At 48.4% G+C, this 27,780-nt stretch overlaps 3 non-coding genes across 3 annotated transcripts in view; all 3 read right to left on the bottom strand.

The window, feature by feature from the left end:
• The window catches only part of LOC149574000 (25S ribosomal RNA), a 3,403-nt gene extending 2,533 nt beyond the window's left edge, over positions 1-870 (bottom strand). Inside the window, exon 1 of the ribosomal RNA XR_016360983.1 lies at positions 1-870. This exon is cut by the window's left edge and continues 2,533 nt beyond it. This is a non-coding gene — a ribosomal RNA (25S ribosomal RNA).
• Positions 871-1,094: 224 nt separating this feature from the next.
• On the bottom strand, positions 1,095-1,248 carry LOC149573999 (5.8S ribosomal RNA). The gene has a single exon (XR_016361190.1). It is a non-coding gene; the product is annotated as a 5.8S ribosomal RNA (ribosomal RNA).
• A 616-nt stretch (positions 1,249-1,864) lies between these two features.
• On the bottom strand, positions 1,865-3,674 carry LOC149573998 (18S ribosomal RNA). The gene has a single exon (XR_016360637.1). It is a non-coding gene; the product is annotated as an 18S ribosomal RNA (ribosomal RNA).
• Positions 3,675-27,780: the final 24,106 nt, after the last annotated feature.

Genomic DNA, 27,780 nt, shown 5'->3' with positions numbered 1-27,780 from the left:
CCACAAGAGTTTCCTTTGGCTTCGCCCTACTCAGGCATAGTTCACCATCTTTCGGGTCCCAACAGGTGTGCTCGCACTCGAACCCTTCATAGAAGATCAGGGTCGGTCGGCGGTGCAACCCCTGAGAGGGGATCTCACCAGTCAGCTTCCTTGCACCTCGCAGGTTTTCCCAACCCGCCAACTCGTACACATGTTAGACTCCTTGGTCCGTGTTTCAAGACGGGTCAGATGGAAAGCCCGCTGGCCAGCGCCACGAGTGCACAGGTGCCCGAGAGCCCGCCATAAAGGCGCGCGCTTTGCTCCTCGACCACCTCGATGGAAGTATTTTTGTGACCAGAAGGTCGCGCTTGTGCCACCGCGATAGCCCACGCTGGCACGTCCCCCAAACCGAGCGGCAGACTGGCTCACATCGTTCTGCATCTGACCGGGGCACATCGCCAGCCTCCATCCGCTTCCCTCCCGGCAATTTCAAGCACTCTTTAACTCTCTTTTCAAAGTCCTTTTCATCTTTCCCTCACGGTACTTGTTCGCTATCAGTCTCTCACCCGTATTTAGCCTTGGACGGAATTTACCACCCGATTAGGGCTGCATTCCCAAACAACCTGACTTGCCGACAGCGCCTCATGGTCCGACAGAGTCCGGGCCCGACGGGGCTCTCACCCTCTCTAGCGCCCCCTTCCAGGGGACTTGGGCCTGTTTCATCGCTGAGGATGCTTCTATAGACTACAATTCGATAGGCGCAGCCGTCGATTTTCATGCTGGGCTCTTCCCGGTTCGCTCGCCGTTACTAGGGGAATCCTGGTAAGTTTCTTTTCCTCTGCTTATTGATATGCTTAAACTCAACGGGTACTCACGCCTGACTTGGGGACGTGGTAGAGATGTAGCAATGCCCGTACTGTGGCGAGCCACTGAGCCCAGAATAAAGTTCCTCGCGAGGAATCGTTCGATCGGCGCAAACCAATGCCAGCCTTTGTGAGCCACCACTCGTCGCGACGGATCGACGGACCTCGTGCTCATTTCAGCTGACTGCGCGCCACTTGCGGACACGGACGGCTATCTCCGCTCCTTGCTGGGGAGGGCAAAATTTTGTAGTGCGATGCCTAAGCAGATGTGCCCTTGGCTGAGGCCTTGGGCGCAACTTGCGTTCAAAGACTTGATGATTCACCGGATTCTGCAATTCACACTAAGTATCGCATTTTGCAACATTCTTCATCGTGGCGAGAGCCGAGATATCCATTGCCGAGAGTCATGATTTTGTTTTGTTTTTACCTTTCGGCGACCCAAGCATGCAAGGCGTTGGCTCGCACTTCATTCTTTGGATTTCTAAGGTGCGCGATGCACCCGTGTGTTGTTGGGTGTTGACACATGTCGAACCCCAAGCACCCAATGGGTGCGACGAGGAACACTGTGGTGTGTCCCCGCCCCATCCCCTCGCAAAGGTGGGAGGCGATGAATGGGAGAGCCGTGTCAGCAGACGGGGCCCCTGCCCTACAAATCATGCGAGTGCACCCATCCTAAACACAAAATGCTCCAAGTGACGAGTCAACACACCTGGGCAAGGAAACAGGGGGTTGCGGTAGTCTTGACTTGTCGCCGTTGAAACGACGAATCCCTGGCACAGCGCCGCACACACGATCAGACCGTGAAATCTCAATGGGGGACGAGGCCTGGACCCCCTCTGAACTATAACCGAGCAGAGACCTCTCGCTCCGACGTGGATGTGACCCTCGACCTCAACAGTGCTAGACCCGTAGCTTGGCCGTCCAGCACATCATGCAGGGCCGAGTGTCCACACGTCGCTGAGATTTCAGGGGTGGGGAGGACGCCAGCTCCATCCCCTACATGATTCAGGGTCTTGAATCGACAATGATCCTACCGCAGGTTCACCTACGGTAACCTTGTTACGACTTCTCCTTCCTCTAAATGATAAGGTTTAGTGAACTTCTCGCGACGTTGCCGACAGAAACCGCCATCGTCGCCACGATCCGAACACTTCACCGGATCATTCAATTGGTAGGAGTGACGGGTGATGTGTACAAAGGGCAGGGACGTAGTCAATGCGAGCTGATGACTCGCGCTTACTAGGAATTCCTCATTGAAGATCAATAATTGCAATGGTCTATCCCCATCACGATGCAATTTGGCAAGATTTCCCAAACCTTTTGGGCCAGGGAGAGAAACTTGTTGGTTGCATCAGTGTAGCGTGTGTACGGCCCAGAACATCTAAGGGCATCACAGACCTGTTATTGCCTCAAACTTCCATGGCCTAGGAGGCCATAGTCCCTCTAAGAAGCTGGCCACGAAGGGGAACCTCCACGTAGCTAGTTAGCAGGCTGAGGTCTCGTTCGTTAATGGAATTAACCAGACAAATCGCTCCACCAACTAAGAACGGCCATGCACCACCACCCATAGAATCAAGAAAGATCTCTCAATCTATCAATCCTTACTATGTCTAGACCTGGTAAGTTTCCCCATGTTGAGTCAAATTAAGCCGCAGGCTCCACTCCTGGTGGTGCCCTTCCGTCAATTCCTTTAAGTTTTAGCCTTGTGACCATACTCCCCCCAGAACCCAAACACTCTGATTTCTCAGAAGGTGCTGGCGGAGTCCTTAGAGCAACATCCGCCGATCCCTGGTCGACATCGTTTATGGTTGAGACTAGGACGGTATCTGATCGTCTTTGAGCCCCCAACTTTCGTTCTTGATTAATGAAAACATCCTTGGCAAATGCTTTCGCAGTGGTTCATCTTCCATAAATCCAAGAATTTCACCTCTGACAATGAAATATGAATGCTCCCGACAGTCCCTATTAATCATTACTCCAGTCCCGAAGGCCAATGGAACAGGACCAGACTCCTATCGCGTTATTCCATGCTAATGTATTCAGAGCGTAGGCTTGCTTTGAGCACTCTAATTTTTTCAAAGTAACGGTGCTAGAACTGCGACCCAGCCAATTAAGGCTAGGAACACGCCGTCGGCAGAAGGGACGTGAGGGCCAGTGCACACCCAGAAGGCGGACCGACCGTGACGACCCAATGTCCAACTACGAGCTTTTTAACTGCAACAACTTAAATATACGCTATTGGAGCTGAAATTACCACGGCTGCTGGCACAAAACTTGCCCTCCAATTGATCCTCATTAAGGGATTTAGATTGTACTCATTCCAATTACCAAACTCGATGAGCCCAGTATTGTTATTTATTGTCACTACCTCCCCGTGTCAGGATTGGGTAATTTGCGCGCCTGCTGCCTTCCTTGGATGTGGTAGCCATTTCTCAAGATCCCTCTCTAGAATTGAACCCTAATTCTCCGTCACTGTCACCACCATGGTAGGCCTCTATCCTACCATCAAAAGTTGATAGGGCTTAAATTTGAATGAAGCGTCGCCAGCACAAAGGCCGTGCGATCCGTCGAGTTATCATGAATCACCAGAATAGCGGGCGAGCTTGCACCAAACTTTTATCTAATAAATGCATCCCTTCCGAGAGTCAGGATTTGGTGTACGTATTAGCTCTAGAATTACTACGGTTATTCGAGTAGCAAAGTACCATCAAAGAAACTATAACTGATTTAATGAGCCATCCGCAGTTTCACAGTCTAAAATAGTTCATACTTAGACATGCATGGCTTAATCTTTGAGACAAGCATATGACTACTGGCAGGATCGACCAGGTAGCTTCTAACAATGAGGGGACCCCCAAGACCTGCTACAGCCAAGGGATGCCCGCCGTGATGGGAAACCAAAATTTGCATTCGCTCTGTCATGCATCCAAACATAATCTGCCACACAAGCAACAAGAATGACGTTCACAGCACATGAAGGACTCGCAATGCTCAAAGATTTCGCACAAGAGGAAAGTGTCCCATCGTCGATCGGAGAGGGCTGAATAGGGAGCCTCGGTTCACAGGAACCTGGGAAGAACATCCCATACGGAACCCTTTACCCTCAAACTCGTTTCCGCCACTACTCGAAAAGAAGCCTCGAGTCTGTACGAGATGCACCGTGCATGTAGCCACCTCAATTGTAAGGCCACTCAGAGACATCCAATTCCTAGGCATATGCCTCCTACACGCCTATTGAGGTGCACCTACATAGACAAAATCCTTCTTGATTGCAACAAACATTTTCCCATGATGAAGAGCTGGTTGCCGAAGTGCCAACGGAGACCACCGTGCTGAAGGGTGAAGGGCCGTGAGAGTCAAAAACATGGCTGGTTATGCGATTGGCGGGGGCATCACTGTGCACGCGACCACCTCAATTATAAGGCCACTCAAGGGCATCGTGTATAACAACACCCCCTCCACACATTTATAGGTGATGAGAGCCCGCCCGCATACACGAACATGTCTAACCTCTGGAAAATATCTCCTTTCCCAGCACAGCCTCACTAACCATTCCCCATGACATGTGATCTGCCAATGCAGGTACAGAAAAGTTCCTATGGCTGAACACTCACACTAGCGTTGTCGGACAAGCTTCAATCTCATGCACATGCACATACCGAAGAACTGGCACCGCGAGGGAACCACCCGCGAGCACCCACATCTCGGCAAAAAGCATTCATGTGATTTCTTCCCCTAGACAGACACGTTGGGCCTACACTTGTCGGAGCATTGCAAAGACGAGTGCTTTGGTTCGCAGGAGCCTGAGAAGAACATCTCGTACGAAACCCATTCCCCCAAAATGCTCAAATCACAAATGCTCGCAGCAGGGTCATAATGCAAAGATGTACACCGCGCACGCGACTGAGTAAGGACACTTAGAGACATCCATTTCCCAGGCATATGCCCCCTACACGCTTTTTGGTGCACCCCGTACAAACGGCCATACTTTGACAAGCCCTCCTAGAATTTTGCATCTAAAGAGAGAGATGAAACGCCTTGGGATTTTTGTCCACACAATGCAAACACCAAACGCTCTCTTTAGGGGGGAGCCGAAGAAGAGTATCTCTCGCAGAACCCATGAGCTACAACCGTTCAGATCGCACAGGGCAGGATAGGGCATGGAGAGTTTCCGCATCCAAACAAAAATTATTGGTAATACTCTACGTTTCTACTGGCCCGGACCACAAAAGGCTGTCACGACAGTGCCATGCACTTCTGTAGGATGAGACACTGAAGAGGCAAGCACGCACCGAGAATGCACTAGCGAATAAATTATGTGGCAACCAAACCTTTTGTCGGCCCCCCTCTCAATCCCAAGGCTCTACCGATCAGCAAAAACTTAGGGTGGAGAGTGGACCCTTGATGAAATTAGGGACGTCGAGCAATGCACCCGTGCAACCATCTCTTTCCTTCTTGCCATCCAGGCAGGATAAAAATGCAATGATAGAACGTGCCAATGAGATGGAGCCCTTGGCTAAAAGATACAACTCCATACACACTCAGCAACAAGTGCATCTTAGAATCGAACACCAAATGTGCAGTGTGTTGCAAGCCGTGCAGACACCTACATATAGGGTATATCCATCAAAACAAAGCGACAAGTACTTCCCACCAGTTCTGCCATTGTGATTACCGAATAGGATAATACTCACCACCACAGATTAATGACCATCATTACCGTCTCAGAATAGATACAAGCACATCGAGCTTCATCCGATCAGCTGGATGAATTTCACCTTGAAGGGGCCCAATCCAAAAGTTCTGGAGGTCATCTCCTAGAACTCTCAAGAACAAGGCCCATCTTACATGCAAACTCTGCTACTGCACAAACATAGGTTGCAATTAAAGAGAAATTGCAAGGCTTTCACAATGGCCCGAGGCCAATGCTCTGACTAAGGCAATTTTCTCTTGCAATCACCATGCCACCGTTCACAGAGAGATCTCCCCATTCACTTGTGATGCGACGCACAATCCAAGGGCTAGACGCAAGCTCACCCTTGAAAGGCCACTTTCCAAGGCATCCCCCAATGACACATTGGAACGACAACCACTGTCAAACCATTTCCCAATGTTGTGTCGATCGAGTTGGCACAGAGCCGCTAGACGAGGGCTCCCATTTTAGATCGAGTTTTAAAATCACCAAGAAGACGCGATGAGGGCTGGCAACCACTGCCAAACCTTTTTTCGAAATTGCACCAGCTAAGTGACTAGAAAACATGCTTTACGCGATAGGCACGCAAAAAATTTTGCTAGAGTGCCAAGCACCCACCTCATGGCTAGAGACAAGGGCTCACCATTAGATCAACTTCGAAATCGCTGAAAAGACGCGTTGTAAAATGGCAACCGCTGCCAAATATCTTTCGTAGTTGCGTCGGTCGAGTGATCGAAGAAGGTGATCTAAGAGAGGGTCCAAGCATAGGCATTCGTTGGGGGATTCAGGCTGATGGCATAAAGTTATGCAATACCTGAGCAACACCGGATGGAGGTGCTAGATGAGGGCTCCCATTTTAGATTGAGTTTTAAAATCACCAAGTAGATGCGGTGAGGGCTGGCAACCGCTGCCAAACCTTTTTTTGAAATTGCGGTAGCTGAGTGACAAGAAAACATGATCTAAAGGAGAGTCCAGGTATAGCACCCTCGAGGGTGGGCTTCATGCCCCTCTAATTGATTCAACATCGGTGTCCACCATTTCAAAATCCGACATATCCATCTGCCCTGACAGCGGCGTTGAATCAATGAGGGCTAGAGACAAGGGCTCGCCATTAGATCAACTTTTAAATTGCAGAACAGGTGTGGTGTAGAATGGCAACCGCTGCCAAGTCTCTTCCGTAATTGCGTCGGTCGAGTGATCGAAAAAGGTGATCTAAGAGAGGGTCCAAGTGTAGGGCATTCGTTGGAGTAATCGCACTGATGGAAAAAATTTATGCAATACCCAAGCAACACCAGACGGAGGTGCTAGACGAGGGCTCCCATTTTAGATCGAGTTTTAAAATCACAAAGAAGACGCGGTGAGGGCTGGCAACCGCTGCCAAACCTTTTTCCAAAATTGTGCTAGCTGAGTGACAAGAAAACATGATCTAAAGGAGAGTCCAAGAATAGCACCCTCGAAGGTGGGCTTCATGCCCTTCTAATTGATTCAACGTCGGCGTCCACTGTTTCAAAATTTGACATATCCATCCACCCTGACAACGACGTTGAATCAATGAGCTGGGCACAGGAGAGGCTCGCGGCAACCACCTCTCCCATTGTAGCCGCGATAGGCTCGCAAAAAATTTTGCTAGAGCACAAAGCACCCACCTCATGGCTATAGACAAGGGCTTGCCATTAGATCAACTTCGACATCGCAGAGCAGACGCGATGTAGAATGGCAACCGCTACCAAGTCTCTTCCATAATTGCATCAGTCGAGTGATCGAAGAAGGTGATCTAAGAGAGGGTCCAAGTGTGTAGGCATTCGTTGGGGGATTCGCGCCAATGGCAAAAATTTGTGCAATACCCGAGCAACACCGGACGGAGGTGCAAGACAAGGTCTCCCATTTTAGATCGAGTTTTAAAATCACCAAGTAGACGCGGTGAGGGGCTGGCAACCGTTGCCAAACCTTTTTCTGAAATTGCGCCAGCTGAGTGACAAGAATACATGATCTAAAGGAGAGTACAAGAATAGCACCCTCGAGGGTGGGCTTCATGCCCCTCTAATTGATTCAACGTCGGCGTCCACCATTTCAAAATCTGACATTTCCATCCGCCCTGACAATGGTGTTGAATCAATCAGGGGGGCACGGGAGAGGCTCGCGGCAACCACCTCTCCCATTGTAGCTACGATAGGCACGCAAAAAATTTTTCTAGAGCGCCAAGCACCCACCTCATGGCTAGAGACAAGGGCTCACCATTAGATCAACTTTGAAATCGCTGAACAGACGCGCTGTAGAATGGCAACTGCTGCCAAGTCTCTTCCGTAGTTGCGTCGGTCGAGTGATCGAAGAAGCTGATCTAAGAGAGGGTCCAAGCATAGGCATTCGTTGGGGGATTCGCACTGATGGCATAAATTTATTTAATACCCGAGCAACACCGGACAGAGGTGCTAGACGAGGGCTCCCATTTTAGATCGAGTTTTAAAATCACCAAGTAGACGCGATGAGGGCTGGCAACCGCTGCCAAACCTTTTTCCAAAATTGTGCCAGCTGAGTGACAAGAAAACATGATCTAAAGGAGAGTCGAGAAATAGCAGCCTCGAGGGTGGGCTTCATGCACCTCTAATTGATTCAACGTCGGTGTCCACCGTTTGAAAATCTGACATATCCATCCGCCCTGACAGTGGCATTGAATCAATGAGGGGGGCATGGGAGAGGCTTGTGGTAACCACCTCTCCCATTGTAGCCATGATAGGTATGCAAAAAATTTTGCTAGAGCGCCAAGCACCCACCTCATGGCTAGAGACAAGGGCTCGCCATTAGATCAACTTTGAAATCACTGAACAGACGCGCTGTAGAATGGCAACCGCTACCAACTCTCTTCTGTAGTTGCATCGGTCGAGTGATCGAAGAAGCTGATCTAAGAGAGGGTCCAAGCGTAGGAATTCATTGGGGGATTCGCGCCGATGGCATAAATTTATGCAATACCAAAGCAACACCGGACGGAGGTGCTAGATGAGGGCTCCCATTTTAGATCGAGTTTTAAAATCACCGAGTAGACGCGGTGAGGGCTGGCAACCACTGCCAAACCTTTTTCCAAAATTGCTCCAGTTGAGTGACAAGAAAACATGATCTAAAGGAGAGTCCAGGAATAGCACCCTCGAGGGTGGGCTTCATGCCCCTCTAATTGATTCAACGTCGGCGTCCACCTTTTCAAAATCTGACATATCCATCCGCCCTGACAGCGGCATTGAATCAATGAGGGGGGCACGGGAGAGGCTCGCGGCAACCACCTCTCCCATTGTAGCCATGATAGGCACGAAAAAAATTTTGCTAGAGCACCAAGCACCCACCTCATGGCTAGAGACAAGGACTCGCCATTAGATCAACTTCAAAATCACTGAACAGATGTGCTGTAGAATGGCAACCGCTGCCAAGTCTCTTCCGTAGTTGCATCGGTCGAGTGATCGAAGAAGCTGATCTAAGAGAGGGTCCAAGCGTAGGCATTCGTTGGGGGATTCGCGCCGATGGCATAGTTTTATGCAATACCCAAGCAACACCGGACGGTGGTGCTAGACGAGGGCTCCCATTTTAGATCGAGTTTTAAAATCACCGAGTAGACGCGGTGAGGGATGGCAACCGCTGCCAAACCTTTTCCCAAAATTTTGCCAGCTGAGTGAGAAGAAAACATGATCTAAAGAAGAGTCGAGGAATAGCACATCCGGGGTGGGCTTCATGCCCCTCTAATTGATTCAACGTCGGCATCCACCATTTCAAAATCTGACATATCCATCTGCCTTGACACCGGCATTGAATCAATGAGGGGGGCATGGGAGAGGCTCACGGCACTGGCGATCTCCCCCAGATGGGACGATCCCAGGTTACGCCTATCTCCTTACTCCCTTAGCTCAGCTCCTGCATACACTTGGTCAGCACAATACAAAATATATTTGCACAGCGGATTATAACTCAACACACAATGAACATAGTATTTTGGGGTAACAAGTAGCTTTATTGATTGTCACAAATGGCCCTTGGCCCGTGTTACATCAAACTCAACAGTATTGTTGATCACTACCCGAGTGCTTTCCCTGGCACCCAATACAAGTTCCCGTTTTAGATCGAGTTATAAAATCACCGAGTAGACGCGGTGAGGGCTGGCAATGGCTGCCAAACCTTTTTCCGAAATTGTGCCAGCTGAGTGACAAGAAAACATGATCTAAAGGAGAGTCCAGGAATAGCACCCTCGAGGGTGGGCTTCATGCCCCTCTAATTGATTCAACGTCGGCGTCCACCTTTTTTAAAAATCCGACATATCCATCTGCCCTGACAGCGGCATTGAATCAATGAGGGGGGCATGGGAGAGGCTCGCGGAAACCACCTCTCCCATGGTAGCTGCGATAGGCACGCAAAAAATTTTGCTAGAGTGCCAAGCACCCACCTCATGGCTAGAGACAAGGGCTCGCCATTAGATCAACTTCAAAATCGCTGAACAGACGCGTTGTAGAATGGCAACCGCTGCCAAGTCTCTTCCGTAGTTGCGTCAGTCGAGTGATCGAAGAAGGTGATCTAAGAGAGGGTCCAAGCGTAGGCATTCGTTGGGGGATTCGCACTGATGGCATAATTTTATGCAATACCCCAGCAACACCAGACGGAGGTGCTAGACGAGGGCTCCCATTTTAGATCAAGTTTTAAAATCACCAAGTAGACGCGGTGAGGGATGGCAACCACTGCCAAACCTTTTTCCGAAATTGTGCCAGCTGAGTGACAAGAAAACATGATCTAAAGGAGAGTCGAGGAATAGCACATCCGAGGTGGGCTTCATGCCCCTCTAATTGATTCAACGTCGGCGTCCACCGTTTCAAAATCTGACATATCCATCCGCCTTGACACCGGCGTTGAATCAATGAGGGGGGGCACGGGAGAGGCTCGCGGCAACCACCTCTCCTATATAAGCTATCACGGGGCTAGATTTTTACCACGTGCGGCACTGGCAATCTCCCCCAGATGGGACGATCCCAGGTTACGCCTATCTCCTTACTCCCTTAGCTCAGCTCCTGCATACACTTGGTCAGCACAATACAAAATATATTTGCACAGCAGATTATAACTCAACACACAATGAACACAGTATTTTGGGGTAACAAGTAGCTTTATTGATTGTCACAAATGGCCCTTGGCCCGTGTTACATCAAACTCAACAGTATTGTTGATCACTACCCGAGTGCTTTCCCTGACACCCAATACAAGTTCCCACCCCTAGTTGTGCATCCACTCTTAGAACACTGGCACAACCATATGCACCTCACCCAACCTTGGCTGTTGCTCTTCACGTAGATTCCACACAGCCAACACCCTGTGTCATTGGAACTTGCCGAAGCAACCCTGAATCTCTCTTGACCCCTGGCTGACTTACACGGATAGGACCCAGGCCTCCCCCAATTGGGGATCCTAAGTCAAACTAGCTCTTAGCACTTCACTATCTCTACTCTACTTCACATCACCACACTGCAATCTTTGAACACTCTGCTCGTTGATAGTTGTTGTGTGCCTCCTTGCATCTCTGCACCATGACACTTCGCTTTGGAGAATAAAAGCAATCACATAGACGTTCATTTCAGAATGGTCAAGGTACTCTTCTTCCCCCTATAATAGTTATAAGTGCCCAGCCCACTTCGCAATAGAAATTGTCCGTACAGCCGACAAACCGCTTAAAGACCTCTGTCTCAATCGAGGGACAGCATTTCCCCTTATGCGAATCATCCACCCCTTACATCCTCCCCCACTTAAAATAGGCAACGTCCCTGACGCCGGCAACACTGCCTACGCAACGCTGCAGAGGTACCCAGCTCCAAGCTGGATGGCTTAAAGAGGTAAGCTGGAGTCTCGGTTAAGAAACTCCAACACTTTGTCTTCATATTTCCACATGTTCTCAGCTCGCTCCCAGGTTGCTTCCACCCTGGTCTGGCCCTGCCAATGAACCAAGAATTCTCTCCACTTTCTATTACCATATCCCCGATTCCTAATAGCAATCACCTCCTCCACATCCAACCCTAGTCTGTCCTTGACAAACGCTGGCCCTCGTGTCAAAACATTCCTGCTGTCGTCCACCATATCCTGATGATACGGATGGAGCTGGCTGACATGGAACACATTATGAACCCTCATGTGGTTTGGCAAATTCAGCTTGTATGCCACCTTTCCTATCTTTTGAACAACTGAAAAAGGCCCATCATAGCACCTTCCCAATGCTGTACTCAATCCCTTGGGTGGTTTGAACTGAACTGAATCCATCTTCAAAAAGACCCTGTTACCCACTTTGAAATCCACACTCATCCTCCCTGAGTCTGCATAGTGCTTCATTCATTTAGCAGCCTTGACCAAATTATGCCTTGCAAGATCTACCTGGTCATGCCACTCTTGCAACCTTTTTCTTGCATCTAGACTTTCTCCTATGTATCCACTCAAAACAGTATGAGGAGTCAGTGGTTGCTGGCCTGTGGCCAACTCAAATGGTGAGAACTGACTCGATGCACTCTTCTGCATGTTGTAGCTGAACTGAGCTGAGTCCAATAGCCTTAGCCAATTGGATTGGTATGACCAAACAAAGTGTCTCAGATAGTCTTCCAGAATCCCATTGATCCTTTCCGTCTGTCCATCTGTCTCCGGGTGTTGACTCATTGACATGAGTAACTTTGTCCCAATCAATCTGAACAACTCTTTCCAAAATGTGCTGGTGAACCTTGCGTCCCGATCACTGATGATACTCAATGGAACACCCCAATACTTCACCACATTCTTGAAAAAGTAGTCCGCAGCATCCTCCGCCTTGCACCCTCTTTCAAGAAATGCAAGGGTCCTCTTCTACCCTGGATGCCCTACCCAAGGACTATCATGACATTCATGTAGGACCTCCCTCCTTACATTCTTCAACTTGGAAAGGTAGACTCGATCCTGGGTAAAGACCAATAACCCATCTTGAATACTGAACTTGCGAGTTCTACCCTCTGATGCTTGCTTGAAAAATTCAGCTGCCTAAGGATCCATTTGATATCCTTCCTTGATTGTCCTCATGACCTCCTCGGATAATGTCACACGGCTAGCCCCTGGCTGAGCCCCTTGATCCTCCCCAATAGAAACTAACTGTCCCTTTCGACTTAGAGCATCTGCCACCACATTCTGCTTTCCTGGATTATATAGGATCTCAAAGTCGAACTCTGCCAAAAATTCTTGCCATCTGGCCTGCTTCGGTGTCAACTTGGCTTGAGTCTTGAAATATGTTGAGGAGACGTTGTTTGTCTTCACAATGAACTGTGTCCCCAAGAGATAATATCTCCAAGTCCTGAGACAATGTATGATCCCTGTCATCTCTTTCTCATGGGCAGGATAATTTTTCTCCCTGTCCTGCAACTTCCTTGACTCATATGCAACGGGATGTCCATTTTGCATTAACACTCCCCCAACTGCATAATCCGAAGCGTCACATTGGACTTCAAATGACCCTGTGAAATCAGGTAGTGCCAACACTGGTGAAGAAGTGAGCTTCTCCTTCAATCCGTCGAATGCATTCTGACACTTATCTGACCACCACCATTTTTTGTCCTTCTTCAAGAGATCTGTCAAAGGGGCCGCAAGCTTAGAATACCCTTCAAAAAACTTCCTGTAGTAGTTTTCCAAACCCAGAAATTGCCTCACTTCATGAACATTGTTCAAGGGTTCCCAATCCCTGATGGCTTGCAATTTCTCTGGATCTGGACGAATCAGACCGTGACCCACTATATGACCCAAGAAGTGCACCTCCTCTTGAGCAAAGCAACACTTTTCCTTCTTCACATATAGTTTGTGTTCCCTAAGAAACTCAAAAACTTCTGCTAGATGTTGCTTGTGTTCCTCCATATTCTTGCTGTATACCAGGATGTCATCCAAATACACCACCACAGACTTATCCAATAGAGGGTGAAACACATCGTTCATGAGTGTGCAAAATGTTGCTAACGCATTGCATAGCCCAAAAGGCATCACCATGAACTCATATGACCCATACCTTGTCACACATGCAACTTTCTCTTAATCCCCTACAACAATCCTCACTTGATAATAGCCATGCATCAGATCAAGCTTGCTGAACACCCTCGCTCCTGATAAGCGATCAAAACAATCTGCAATGAGTGGGAGGGGGTACTTATTCTTGATGGTTAACTTATTTAGAGCTCTGAAGTCGATGCATAACCTCAATGTTCCATCTTTCTTCTTTTGAAACAACACAGGAGCTCCGTATGGAGAACGAGACAGTCTGATATACCCCGCCTCAAGAAATTCTTCCAACTGCTTCTTAAGTTCAACCATCTCAGGCCCTGACAACCGATATGGTGCCTGAGCAGGAGGCCTTTCCCCCGGTATCAACTCAATCTTATGATCTATAGCTCTTCTGATAGGGAGTTGTGTGGGAAACTTAGCTGGCATGAGGTCTCAAAAATCCAATATGACCTCCTCTACTTCTATTGGAATCGATGTCACCTTGACTCCTTCTAGCTCATCCCAACCTCCAAGTAGTGCTGCCAAGAACATGGGTTCTTTATCTTTCTTTCTGGCTGCCTTATTCATGCTCATAGCTGAAACCATTGGAGCCTTCCCAGACTGCCACCTATCTGATGTCTTCACCATACATGAGTGTTGCGGATCTAAGAACAAAATTGACTCCAAATGAGGCATCACTGCCACTTTACCCAATCTCAAAAATTCTTGCCCCAAAATCAACTCAAAATCATCCATTTCAATTGCCATAAGATCCATGTGGCCTTGCCACATGCCTACTTTCACTAGTGTGCCTTTCACAACACCAGTTACTCGCTTGGCAGGTGAGTTCACTGCCTTAAAGGAACTTGTGCCTGGTTGCACCTTAAGTCCCAGTTCCACAGCTCTCCTAGCTGAGATATAGTTTTGTGTGGAACCTGAATCTACCATCCCCATGGTCACCTTGTTATTCATCACAGTCTCCACATAGAACAATCTGTTCATGTTCTTGGGCTTGGCTGCTGTAGCCTTCTTTTGTGGTGCATCCCTGACTGCACCCAACCCTTGGATCACCCCCATCACTGACGATGAACCATCCTTCTCCGCAATCTCATTCTGCATTGAAGACAGCCTCTGTCTCTCTGGACATTCCTTAGCCCAATGGCCTTTGTTGCCATAGACAAAACACCCCTTGTTCTTTGGGTTCTTAGACTTGGCCTTCGCCTCATCACCACTTTTCTTGCCTATTTCCTTCTTGTCTTTAGGTTTTGATGATCCTTTCATCTTTGTGCTTGAAGAAGGTCCAGCTGACTTTGTAGTCCCACTACTCTTCTCGTCATTCTTCTTCTGGAACAGCTTCTTCTCACTTTTCTGAAATGGCCCACTGTTGTTGGCATCCTTGCCGAATTGGTGATCTTCGAGAACGGCCGTAATGGTAATGGCTTCCTCAGCTATTTGAGGTCTAGCTTTCCTTACTTCAGCCATTGGCCCTGGCTTCAAGCCGGTTATGAAGAAATACACTTTTTCTTCCTCTACCCAGTTTGGAATTTGCAGCATATATGTCCGATAGGTCTGGATGTAATCCCTCAGTGACCCCGTCTGCCTCATATATCTAAATTTATACCTCAGTTCCAAGTCTGCACTCTCAAGCTTAAACTGTTGTTTGAGCAGTGCACTCAAGTCTTCCCAATTACTCACTGTTGGAACTGGCCTTCCTACCTTCTGGTCTTCCAGCCTGGTTCTCCACCACAACTTGGCCTCACCTGAGAGACAACAAACTGCCTCATCAAGCTTCTCCTCATTGGTGTAACCTCTGAGTGATTTCAGAAATCTTTCCATATCAAATACAAAATTTTCCAACACCTTGTCATCCCTCTTTCCATCGTAGGGTTCAGGGGGCTTCCTCTTGTGCCCGGCCTTGCTTCCACCTCCTTGAGTGAAGACTTCCTTCATGAAGTCAACCTCCTTGAATAACCTCTGCACCTCTGCTACCAAAGTCTGGCAGTCTGAAATCATGGTATTATGCTCCCCTAATAAGGTTTGGAATTCAGTTGACAATGCCGCATGATCATCTCGCAACTTCTTGTGAGCTTCTCCCAAAAGAGCATGATCATCCGATAGTGAGTTGTGCTCTTGCGTAAGAGACTGTAACTCCATTGTCACTCTCCCAGAGTCCTCCAAAATGTCTTTGACATCCGCCTCCAGTTGCCCTATCCTACGAGCTGCGGCTGTGTCCTCTATGGACTCCATTCGACTTTCCAAGTCATTGATTCTATCACTTCCCCTCAGTGTGTTCCTAGGCCCAGTGTTGATATTAGGCCTTGGAGGTCTCCCTGCGGAGTACTCCTCCGATGATGCCTCTTCTCTAGACATCCAAGTCTCTTCTCCAGACATCTACTCAGTATTGGCTATCAAGCTGGGAGTATCAAGCCGCTTGGCTCTGATACCAACTGTCACGGGGCTAGATTTTTACCTCGTGTGGCACTGGTGATCTCCCCCAGATGGGACGATCCCAGACTATGCCTGTATCCTTACTCCCTTAGCTTAGCTCCTGCATACACTTGGTCAGCATAATACAAAATATCTTTGCACAGTGGAATAAAGCTCAACACACAATGAACATAGTATTTTGGGGTAACAAGTAGCTTTATTGATTGTCACAAATAGCCCTTGGCCCATGTTACATCAAGCTCAATAGTATTGTTGATCACTACCCGAGTGCTTTCCCTGGCACCCAATACAAGTTCCCACCCCTAGTTGTGCATCCACTCTTAGAACACTAGCACAACCATATGCACCTCACCCAACCTTGGCTATTGCTCTTCACGTAGATTCCACACCCCCAACACCCTGTGTCGTTGGAACTTGCCGAAGCAACCCTGAAGCTCTCTTGACCCCTGGCTGACTTACACAGATAGGACCCAAGCCTCCCCCAATTGGGGAGCCCAAGTCAAACTAGCTCTTAGCACTTCACTATCTCTACTCTGCTTCACATCACCACACTGCAATCTTTGAACACTCTGCTCATTGATAGCTGTTGTGTGCCTCCTTGCATCTCTGCACCATGACACTTCGCTTTGGAGAATAAAAGCAATCACGTAGACGTTCATTTCAGAACGGTCAGGGTACTCTTCTTCCCCCTATAATAGTTATAAGTGCCCAGCCCACTTCCAAAAATCTGAATAACGTGTATTTCGTGAACACCAGCACTGATTTCTATTAGGGAGGGTCGCCGAGAACTTTTTTTATCAAAGCTCCCATTGTAGCCACGATAGGCACACAAAAAATTGCTAGAGCCCCAAGCACCCACCTCATGGCTAGACAAGGGCTCGCCATTAGTAGATCAACTTTGAAATTGCTGAATAGATGCATTGTGGAATGGCAACCGCTGCCAAGCCTCTTTCGTAATTGCGTCAGTCGAGTGATCGAAGAAGGTGATCTAAGAGAGAGTCCAAGGCTAGGGATTCATTGGGGGATTCACGCCGATAGCAAAAAATTATGCAATACCCGAGCAACACCGAACGGAGGTGCTAGACGAGGGCTCCCATTTTAGATCGAGTTTTGAAATCACCAAGTAGACGCGGTGAGGGCTGGCAACCACTGCCAAACCTTTTTCTGAAATTGCGCCAGCTGAGTGACAAGAAAACATGATCTAAAGGAGAGTCTAGGAATAGCACCCTCGAGGGTGGGCTTCATGCCCCCTCTAATTGATTCAACGTCGCCATCCACCATTTCAAAATCCGACATATCCATCCGCCCTGACAGCGGCGTTGAATCAATGAGGGGGGCATGGGAGAGGCTCGCGGCAACCACCTCTCCCATTGTAGTCATGATAGGCATGCAAAAAATTTTGCTAGAGCGCCAAGCACCCACCTCATGGCTAAAGACAAGGGCTCGCCATTAGATCAACTTTGAAATCGGTGAACAGATGCGCTGTAGAATGGCAACTGCTGCCAAGTCTCTTCCGTAGTTGCGTCGGTCGAGTGATCAAAGAAGGTGATCTAAGAGAGGGTCCAAGCGTAGGAATTTGTTGGGGGATTCGCACCGATGGCATAAATTTATGCAATACCCGAGCAACCCTGGATGGAGGTGCTAGACGAGGGTTCCTATTTTAGATCGAGTTTTAAAATCACCAAGTAGACACGATGAGGGCTGGCAACTGCTGCCAAACCTTTTTTTGAAATTTCACCAGCTGAGTGATAAGAAAACATGATATAAAGGAGAGTCCAGGAATAGCACCCTCGAGGGTGGGCTTCATGCCCCTCTAATTGATTCAACGTCGGCATCCACCATTTCAAAATCTGACATATCCATCCGCCCTGACAGTGGCATTGAATCAATGAGGGGGGCACGAGAGAGGCTCATGGCAACCACCTCTCCCCTTGTAGCCGTGATAGGCATGCAAAAAATTTTTGCTAGAGCGCCAAGCACCCACCTCACGGCTAGAGACAAGGGCTTGCCATTAGATCAACTTTGAAATCGCTGAACAAACGTACTGTAGAATGGCAACCGCTGCCGAGTCTCTTCCGTAGTTGCGTCGGTCGAGTGATCGAAGAAGGTGATCTAAGAGAGGTTCCAAGCATAGGCATTCGTTGGGGGATTCCCGCCGATGGCATATATTTATGCAATACCCGAGCAACACCGGACGGAGGTGCTAGACGATGGCTCCCGTTTTAGATCGAGTTTTAAAATCATCGAGTAGATATGGTGAGGGCTGGCAACCACTGCCAAACATTTTTTCAAAATTGCGCCAGCTGAGTGACAAGAAAACATGATCTAAAGGAGAGTCCAGGAATAGCACCCTCAAGGGTGGGCTTCATGCCCCTCTAATTGATTCAACATCGGCGTCCACCGTTTTAAAATTCGACATATCCATCCGCCCTGACAGCGGTGTTGAATCAATGAGGGGGTACGGGAGAGGCTCGTGGCAACCACCTCTCTCGTTGTAGCCATGATAGGTATGCAAAAAATTTTGCTAGAGTGCCAAGCACCCACCTCATGGCTAGAGACAAGGGCTCGCCATTAGATCAACTTCAAAATCGCTGAACAGACGCGCTATAGAATGGCAACCGCTGCCAAGTCTCTTCCGTAGTTGCGTCGGTCAAGTGATCAAAGAAGGTGATCTAAGAGAGGGTCTAAGCATAGGCATTCGTTCGGGGATTCGCGCCGATGGCATAAATTTATGCAATACCCGAGCAACACCGGACAGAGGTGCTAGACGAGGGCTCGCATTTTAGATCGAGTTTTAAAATCACCAAGTAGACACGGTGAGGGCTGGCAACCGCTGCCAATATTTTTCCGAAATTGCGCCAGCTGAGTGACAAGAAAACATGATCTAAAGGAGAGTCCAGGAATAGCACCCTCAAGGGTGGGCTTCATGCCCCTCTAATTGATTCAACGTCGGCGTCCACCGTTTCAAAATCCGACATATCCATCCGCCCTGACAGCGGCATTGAATCAATGAGGGAAGCACGAGAGAGGCTCGCGGCAACCACCTCTCCCATTGTAGCTGCGATAGGCACACAAAAAATTTTGGTAGAGTGCCAAGCACCCACCTCATGGCTAGAGACAAGGGCTCGCCATTAGCTCAACTTCAAAATTACTGAACAGACGCGTTGTAGAATGGCAACCGCTGCCAAGTGTCTTCCGTAGTTGCATCGGTCGAGTGATTGAAGAAGGTGATCTAAGAGAGGGTCCAAGTGTAGGCATTCATTGGGGGATTCGTGCTGGTGGCATAAATTTATGAAATACCCGAGCAACATCGGACGAAGGTGCTAGACGAGGGCTCCCATTTTAGATCGAGTTTTAAAATCACCAAGTAGACGCGGTGAGGGCTGGCAACCGCTGCCAAAACTTTTTCCGAAATTGTGCCAGCTGAGTGACAAGAAAACATGATCTAAAGGAGAGTCCAAGAATAGCACCCTCGAGGGTGGGCTTCATGCCCCTCTAATTGATTCAACGTCGGCGTCCATCGTTTCAAAATCTGACATATCCATCCGCCCTGACAGCGGCATTGAATCAATGAGGGGGGCACGAGAGAGGCTCGCAGCAACCACCTCTCCCATTGTAGCCATGATAGGAACGCAAAAAATTTTGCTAGAGCACCAAGCACCCACCTCATGGCTAGAGACAAGGGCTTCCCATTAGATCAACTTTGAAATTGCTGAACAGACCCGCTGTAGAATAGCAACCGTTGCCAAGTCTCTTCCGTAGTTGCGTCGGTCAAGTGATCAAAGAAGGTGATCTAAGAGAGGGTCCAAGCGTAGGCATTCATTGGGGGATTCGCGCCATTGGCATAATTTTATGCAATACACGAGCAACACCGGACGGAGGTGCTAGGCGAGGGCTCCCATTTTAGATCAAGTTTTAAAATCACCAAGTAGATGCGGTGAGGGATGGCAACCGCTGCCAAACCTTTTTCCAAAATTGTGCCAGCTGAGTGAGAAGAAAAGATGATCTAAAGGAGAGTCGAGGAATAGAACATCCAGGGTGGGCTTCATGCCCCTCTAATTGATTCAACGTCAGCGTCCACCATTTCAAAATCTGACATATCCATCCGCCTTGACAACGGCGTTGAATCAATGAGAGGGGCACGGGAGAGGCTCACGGCAACCACCTCTCCTATATAAGCTATTAGTGCGAGGCTCGCTCTGCATTAGAAATTAGCAAACACATCGACATCCACCTTAAAAATCCAAATCCTTTAAAATTCCTACGAAACAGCCATTCATGACCCAATTTTTTATGAGGTCGACAGAGGAGCAAAAGATTGTCCTCGGTTAGGAGATGTGAGTTCATGGAGCCGAGGGACTGAAATGGTCATCGAGCTCATCCGATCAATTGGATGAATTTCACCTTGAAGGGGCCCAATCCAAAAGTTTCGGAGGTCATCTCCTGGAACTCTCGAGAACAAGGCCCATCTTACATGCAAACTCTGCTACTACGCAAACATAGGTTGCAATTAAAGAGAAATTGCGAGGCCGTCATAATGGCCCGAGGCCAATGGCTTCAAATAAGTCAATTTTCTCTTGCAATCACCATGCCGCCATTCACAGAGAGATCTCCCCATTCACTTGTGACGCGATGCACAATCCAAGTGCTAGACGCGAGCTCGCCCTTGAAAGAAAGACCACTTTCCAAGACATCCCCCATTCACTTGTGACGCGATGCACAACCCAAGTGCTAGACGCGAGCTCGCCCTTGAAAGAAAGACCACTTTCCAAGACATCCCCCGATGACACATTGGAACGACAATCGCTGTCAAACAACTCCCAAATTTGTGCCCCGATGGAGTGAGAAAGAATAGCAACTTTGGGGAGCCACGCATCGCAAACGAGCTGCTGCTTCATTCTGCTCTTATATATAGATCCGATGTCATTGATTTCATTTGGAATCCGAGGCTGCATTCGTCCTTGCTCACACAAGCAATGGCTCTTCTCATCGGATGGCCACGGGGAGCTTCCGATCATAAAGGCTCCCTTGTCACTCGTGACGCGCTGCCCAACTACTTTCCGAAATTGCGCCAGCTGAGTGACAAGTAAACATGATCTAAAGGAGAGTCGAGGAATAGCACCTCAAGGGTGGGCTTCATGCCCCTCCAATTGATTCAACGTCGGTGTCCACCATTTCAAAATCCGACATTTCCATCCGCCTTAACACCGCCGTTGAATCAATGAGAGGGGCACGGGAGAGGTTCGTGGCAACAACCTCTCCTATATAATCTATTAGTGCGAGGCTCACTCTGCATTAGAAATTAGTGACCACGCCGACATCCGCCATAAAAATCCAAATCGTTGAAAATTCTGACCAAACAGCCATCCACGACCCAATTTATTATGAGGTCGTCTAAGGAGCAAAAGATTGTCATCGGTTAGGAGATGTGAATTCATGGAGCCAAGGGACTGAAATGGTCATCGAGCTCATCCGATCAACTAGATGAATTTCACCTTGAAGGGGCCCAATCCAAAAGTTTCGAAGGTCATCTCCTGGAACTCTCAAGAACAAGGACCATCTTACTTGCAAACTCTGCTACTGCGCAAACATAGGTTGCAATTAAAGAGAAATTGCCAAGCCATCACAGTGGCCTGAGGCCAATGCTCCAACTAAGTCAATTTTCTCTTGCAATCACCATGCCACCGTTCACAAAGAGATCTCCCCATTCACTTGCGACGCGATGCACAATCCAAGTGATAAACGCGAGCTCGCCCTTGAAAGGCCAGGCCACTTTCCAAGACATCCCCCGATGACACATTGGAATGACAACCGCTGTCGAACCATTCCCAATGTTGTGCTGATCGAGTTGGCACAGAGGCGATGTTAGGGAGCTCCCACATAGCAATCGGGATGTGCTTTCATACCCATCTCTCAAAAAAACCAATCTTAGTTGTGAACAAATTTAGAATCCAAGGCTCGTATCCATTGATATCGTCGGCACTGGGTCTATATATTCAAAGGCCACAGAGAGGTTTCGATAAGAGAAGCTCCCCTGCTTGCTCGCACAAACATCCCAAATGCTAGACACAAGCTCCTGCCCTTATCATCGCTCTCCAGATCACTGCAATGACACATTGGAATGGCAATCGTTGTTGAACAACTCCCGAATTTGTGCTGATGGAGTGAGAAAGACAAGCAACTTTGGGGAGCCGCGCATGGCAAACGGGCTACTGCTTCATTCCGCTCTTATATATAGATCCAATGTCGTTGATTTCGTTTGGAATCCGAGGCTACATTCGTCCTTGCTCACACAAGCAATGGCTCTTCTCATCGAATGGTCACGGGGAGCTTCCGATTACAAAGGCTCCCTTGTCACCCGTGATGCGCAGCCGAACTGCTAGATGACGGCTCGCCCTTCAGATTGCTGCCCAGGAAACCACCACAACGGCACCATTGGAACAACAACCGCTGCCAAACCATTCCAAAATTTTTTTTCCAAAGAAGTTGTTGCAAAGAGAATGACTCTGGGGAGAGAGCCCTCGCATAGCAAAATCGGGATGGCTTCACGGCAGCTGGATGGGATTTGAATTCATGGAGCCAAGGGAGTGAAATGGTCATCAAGCTCATCCGATCAACTGGATGAATATCACCTTGAAGGGGCCCAATCCAAAAGTTTCGGAGGTCATCTCCTAGAACTGTCAATAACAAAGGCCAATCTTACATGCAAACTCTACTACTGCACAAACATAGGTTGCAATTAAAGAGAAATTGCGAGGCCGTCACAATGGCCTGAGGCCAATGGCTCCGACTAAGTCAATTTTCTCTTGCAATCACCATGCCGCCGTTCATAGAGAGATCTCCCCATTCACTTGTGACGCGACACACAATCCAAGTGCTAGACGCGAGCTCGCCCTTGAAAGAAAGACCACTTTCCAAGACATCCCCCATTCACTTGTGACGCGATGCACAACCCAAGTTGTAGACGCGAGCTTGCCCTTGAAAGAAAGACCACTTTCCAAGACATCCCCCGATGACACATTGGAATGACAACCACTGTCGAACCATTCCCAATGTTGTGCCGATCGAGTTGGCACAGAGGTGACCTTAGGGAGCTCCCTAGTAGCAATCGGGATGTGCTTTCATACCCATCTCTCACAAAAACCAATCTTAGCTATGAACAAATTTTGCCGCAATGATACCATTGGAATGACGACCACAGTTGAACAACTCCCAAATTTGTGCCCCGATGGAGTGAGAAAGAATAGCAACTTTGGGGAGCCATGCATCGCAAACGAGCTGCTGCTTCATTCTAATCTTATATATAGATCCGATGTCGTTGATTTCATTTGGAATCCAAGGCTGCATTCGTCCTTGCTCACACAATCAATGGCTCTTCTCATCGAATGGCCATAGGGAGCTTCCGATCATAAAGGCTCCCTTGTCACTCGTGACACGCAGCCCAACTACTTTCCAAAATTACGCCAGCTGAGTGACAAGAAAACATGATCTAAAGGAGAGTCGAGGAATAGCACCTCGAGGGTGGGCTTCATGCCCCTCCAATTGATTCAACGTCGGTGTCCACCATTTCAAAATCTGACATTTCCATCCACCTTGACACCGCCATTGAATCAATGAGAGGGGCACGGGAGAGGTTTGCGACAACAACCTCTCCTATATAAGCTATTAGTGCAAGGCTCACTCTGCATTAGAAATTAGCGAACATGCCGACATCCGCCATAAAAATCCAAATCGTTGAAAATTCTGACCAAACAGCCATCCACGATCCAATTTATTATGAGGTCATCTAAGGAGCAAAAGATTGTCATTGGTTAGGAGATGTGAATTCATGGAGCCAAGGGACTGAAATGGTCATCAAGCTCATCCGATCAACTGGATGAATTTCACCTTGAAGGGGCCCAATCCAAAATTTCCGAAGGTCATCTCCTGGAACTCTCAAGAACAAGGACCATCTTACTTGCAAACTCTACTACTGCGCAAACATAGGTTGCAATTAAAGAGAAATTGCCAGGCCATCACAGTGGCCCGAGGCCAATGCTCCGACTAAGTCAATTTTCTCTTGCAATCACCATGCCACCGTTCACAGAGAGATCTCCCCATTCACTTGCGACGCGATGCACAATCCAAGTGATAGACGCGAGCTCGCCCTTGAAAGTCGAGGCCACCTTCCAAGATATCCCTCGATGACACATTGGAACGACAACCACTATCAAACCATTCCCAATGTTGTGCCGATTGAGTTGGCACAGAGGCGACCTTAGGGAGCTCCCACGTAGCAATCAGGATGTGCTTTCGTACCCATCTCTCACAAAAACCAATCTTAGCTGTGAACAAATTTAGAATCCAAGGCTCGTATCCATCGATATCGTTGGTACTGGGTCTATATATTCAAAGGCCACGGAGAGGTTCCGATAAGAGAAGCTCCCCTGCTCGCTCGCACAAACATCCCAAATGCTAGACACAAGCTCCCGCCCTTATCATCGCTCTCCAGATCGCCGTAATGACACATTGGAATGACAACCGCTATCGAACAACTCCCGAATTTGTGCTGATGGAGTGAGAAAGACGAGCAACTTTGGGGAGCCATGCATGGCAAATGGGCTGCTGCTTCATTCCGCTCTTATATATACATCCGATGTTGTTGATTTCGTTTGGAATCCGAGGCTGCATTCATCCTTGCTCACACATTCAATGGCTCTTCTCATCGAATGGTCATAGGGAGCTTCCAATTACAAAGGCTCCCTTGTCACCCGTGATGCGCAGCCCAACTGCTAGACGACGGCTCGCCCTTCAGATCGCTGCCCAAGCAACCACCACAACGGCACCATTGGAATGACAACCGCTGTCGAACCATTCCAAAAAATTTTTGCCAAAGAAGTTGTTGCAAAGAGAACAACTCTGGGGAGAGAGCCCTCGCACAGCAAAATCGAGATGGCTTCACGGCAGCTGGATGGGATTTGAATTCATGGAGCCAAGGGAGTGAAATGGTCATCGAGCTCATCCGATCAACTGGATGAATTTCACCTTGAAGTGGCCCAATCCAAAAGTTCTGGAGGTCATCTCCTGGAACTGTCAAGAACAAAGGCTAATCTTACATGCAAACTCTGCTACTGCGCAAACATAGGTTGCAATTATAGAGAAATTGCAAGGCCATCACAATGGCCCGAGGCTAATGCTCCGACTACTAAGTCAATTTTCTCTTGCAATCACCATGCCGCTGTTCACAGAGAGATCTCCCCATTCACTTGTGATGAGGCACAATCCAAGTGCTAGACGCGATCTCGCTCTTGAAAGGCCGCATTCCAAGACATCCTGATGACACATTGGAACGACAACCGCTGTCGAACCATTCCCAATGTTGTGCCGATCGAGTTGGCATAGAGGCGATCTTAGGGAGCTCCCGCGAATCAATCCGGAAGTGCTTTCGTACCCATCTCTCACAAAAACCAATGTTAGTTGAACAATTTTAGAATCCAAGGCTTGTATCCATCAATATCATCGGCACTGGGTCTATATTCAAAGGCCATGGAGAGGTTCCAATAAGAGAAGCTCCCCTGCTCTCTTGCACAAACATCCCCAAATGCTAGATGCAAGCTCCCGCCCTTAGCATCGCTCTCCAGATCACCGCAATGACACATTGGAACGACAACCGCTGTCGAACAACTCCCAAATTTGTGCCGATGGAGTGAGAAAGAAGAGCCAGATCAGGTTGATGAAAATGGCTAAGCCAGATCGGGTCGGCCAGCATGGCTCAGCCACCATTTTTTGCCGAGAGATTTCGATATTAAAGCTCCCATGGAGCAGTGATAAGTACACCATGAAAAAATTGCTAGAGCGCCGAGCACCCATAGCAAATTGCCATTATACCAAGCAACGCCGAAGTGCTAGACAAGGGCTCACGTTTAGATCAAGTTTTAAAATCACCAAAAAGACACGCCATTGATCGGCAACCGCTGCCTCACCTTTCCCAAAATTGAGTCATCGAAAAACATGATCTAAAGGAGAGCCAAGGAAAAGCACTGAGATCACTTCATGCCCCTTTCATTCATTCAACATCAGCATACACCATTTGAAAACCCAACAATCCGATCCGCCTAGACACCAATGTTGAATCAATGAAAGGGGCATGGGAGAGGCTCGCGGCAACAACCTCTCCTATATAAGCTATTAGTGCGAGGCTCGCTCTGCATTAGAAATCTGCGATAGCACGGACAAAAACCTTAAAAATCCAATTCAATGAAAAATGTGACCAAACAGCCATCCACGACACCATTTTTGGAGCTCGCCCAGATCGGCTCGGCTAGAATGGCTCACCCAGATCGGCTCGGCCAGCATGGCTCAGCCAGATTGGCTCGGCCAGCATGGTGAGTTGCTTACTCCGTGAGAGTACTTCAAACTGTCAAGAACAGAGGCCAATCTAACATGCAAACTCTGCTACTACACAAACTTAGGTTGCAATTATAGAGAAATTGCAAGGCCGTCACAATGGCCTGAGGCCAATGCTCCGACTACTAAGTCAATTTTCTCTTGCAATCACCATGCTGCCGTTCACAGAGAGATCTCCCCATTCACTTGTGACAATGCACAATCCAAGTGCTAGACGTGAGCTCACCCTTGAAAGGCCGCATTCCAAGACATCTCGATGACACATTCGAACAACAACCGCTATCGAACCATTCCCAATGTTGTGCCGATTGAGTTGGCACAGAGGCGATCTTAGGGAACTCCCGCGTATCGATCGGGAAGTGGTTTCATACCCATCTCTCACAAAAACCAATGTTAGCTGAACAATTTTATAATCCAAGGCTCGTATCCATCGATATCGTCGGCACTAGGTCTATATTCAAAGGCCACGGAGAGGTTCCGATAAGAGAAGCTCCCCTGCTCGCTTGCACAAACATCCCCAAATGCTAGACGCAAGCTCCCGCACTTAGCATCGCTCTCCAGATCACTGCAATGACACATTGGAATGACAACCACTGTCGAACAACTCCCGAATTTGTGCCGATGGAGTGAGAAACGAGAGCCAGATCGGGTCGACGAAAATGGCTAAGCCAAATCGAGTCGGCCAGCATGGCTCGGCCACCATTTTTTGCCAAGAGCTTTCGATATTAAAGCTCCCATGTAGCTGCGACAAGTACACCATGACAAATTGCTAGAGCGCCGAGCACCCATAGAAAATTGCCATTATACCAAGCAACGCCGGAGTGCTAGACAAGGGCTCACGTTTAGATCAAGTTTTAAAATCACCAAAAATACACGCCATGGATCGGCAATCACTGTCTCACCTTTTCCAAAATTGAGTCATCGGAAAACATGATCTAAAGGAGAGCCGAGGAAAAGCACTGAGATCGCTTCATGCCCCTTTCATTGATTCAACATCAGCATACACCATTTGAAAACCTAACAATCCGATCCGCCTAGACACCAATGTTGAATCAATGAAAGGGGCATGGGAGAGGCTCGCGGCAACAACCTCTCCTATATAAGCTATTAGTGCGAGGCTCGCTCTGCATTAGAAATCTGTGATAGCACAGACAACTCCCTTAAAAATCCAATTCAATGAAAAATGTGACCAAATAGCCATCCACGACACCATTTTTGGAGCTCGGCCAGATCGGGTCGGCCAGAATGGCTCGCCCAGATCGGCTCGGCCAGCATGGCTTGGCCAGAACGGCTCGACCAGATCGGGATGGTGACTTGATGAACGGACTTAGAGATTCGACTTGGTGGGCCGACCTGGCGGGGTGACTTGATGAACACACTTGAAGGGTCGACTTGGTGGGGTGACTCTATGAACGG

The sequence above is a fragment of the Cupressus sempervirens genome, chromosome 2 (genome assembly GCF_028749045.1).
Source record: "Cupressus sempervirens isolate cs-2001-9-10 chromosome 2, ASM2874904v1, whole genome shotgun sequence".
NCBI lineage: Eukaryota > Viridiplantae > Streptophyta > Pinopsida > Cupressales > Cupressaceae > Cupressus > Cupressus sempervirens.
Note: the sequence above shows the minus strand (reverse complement) of the source record. Positions and strands in the feature narration are given on the sequence as shown.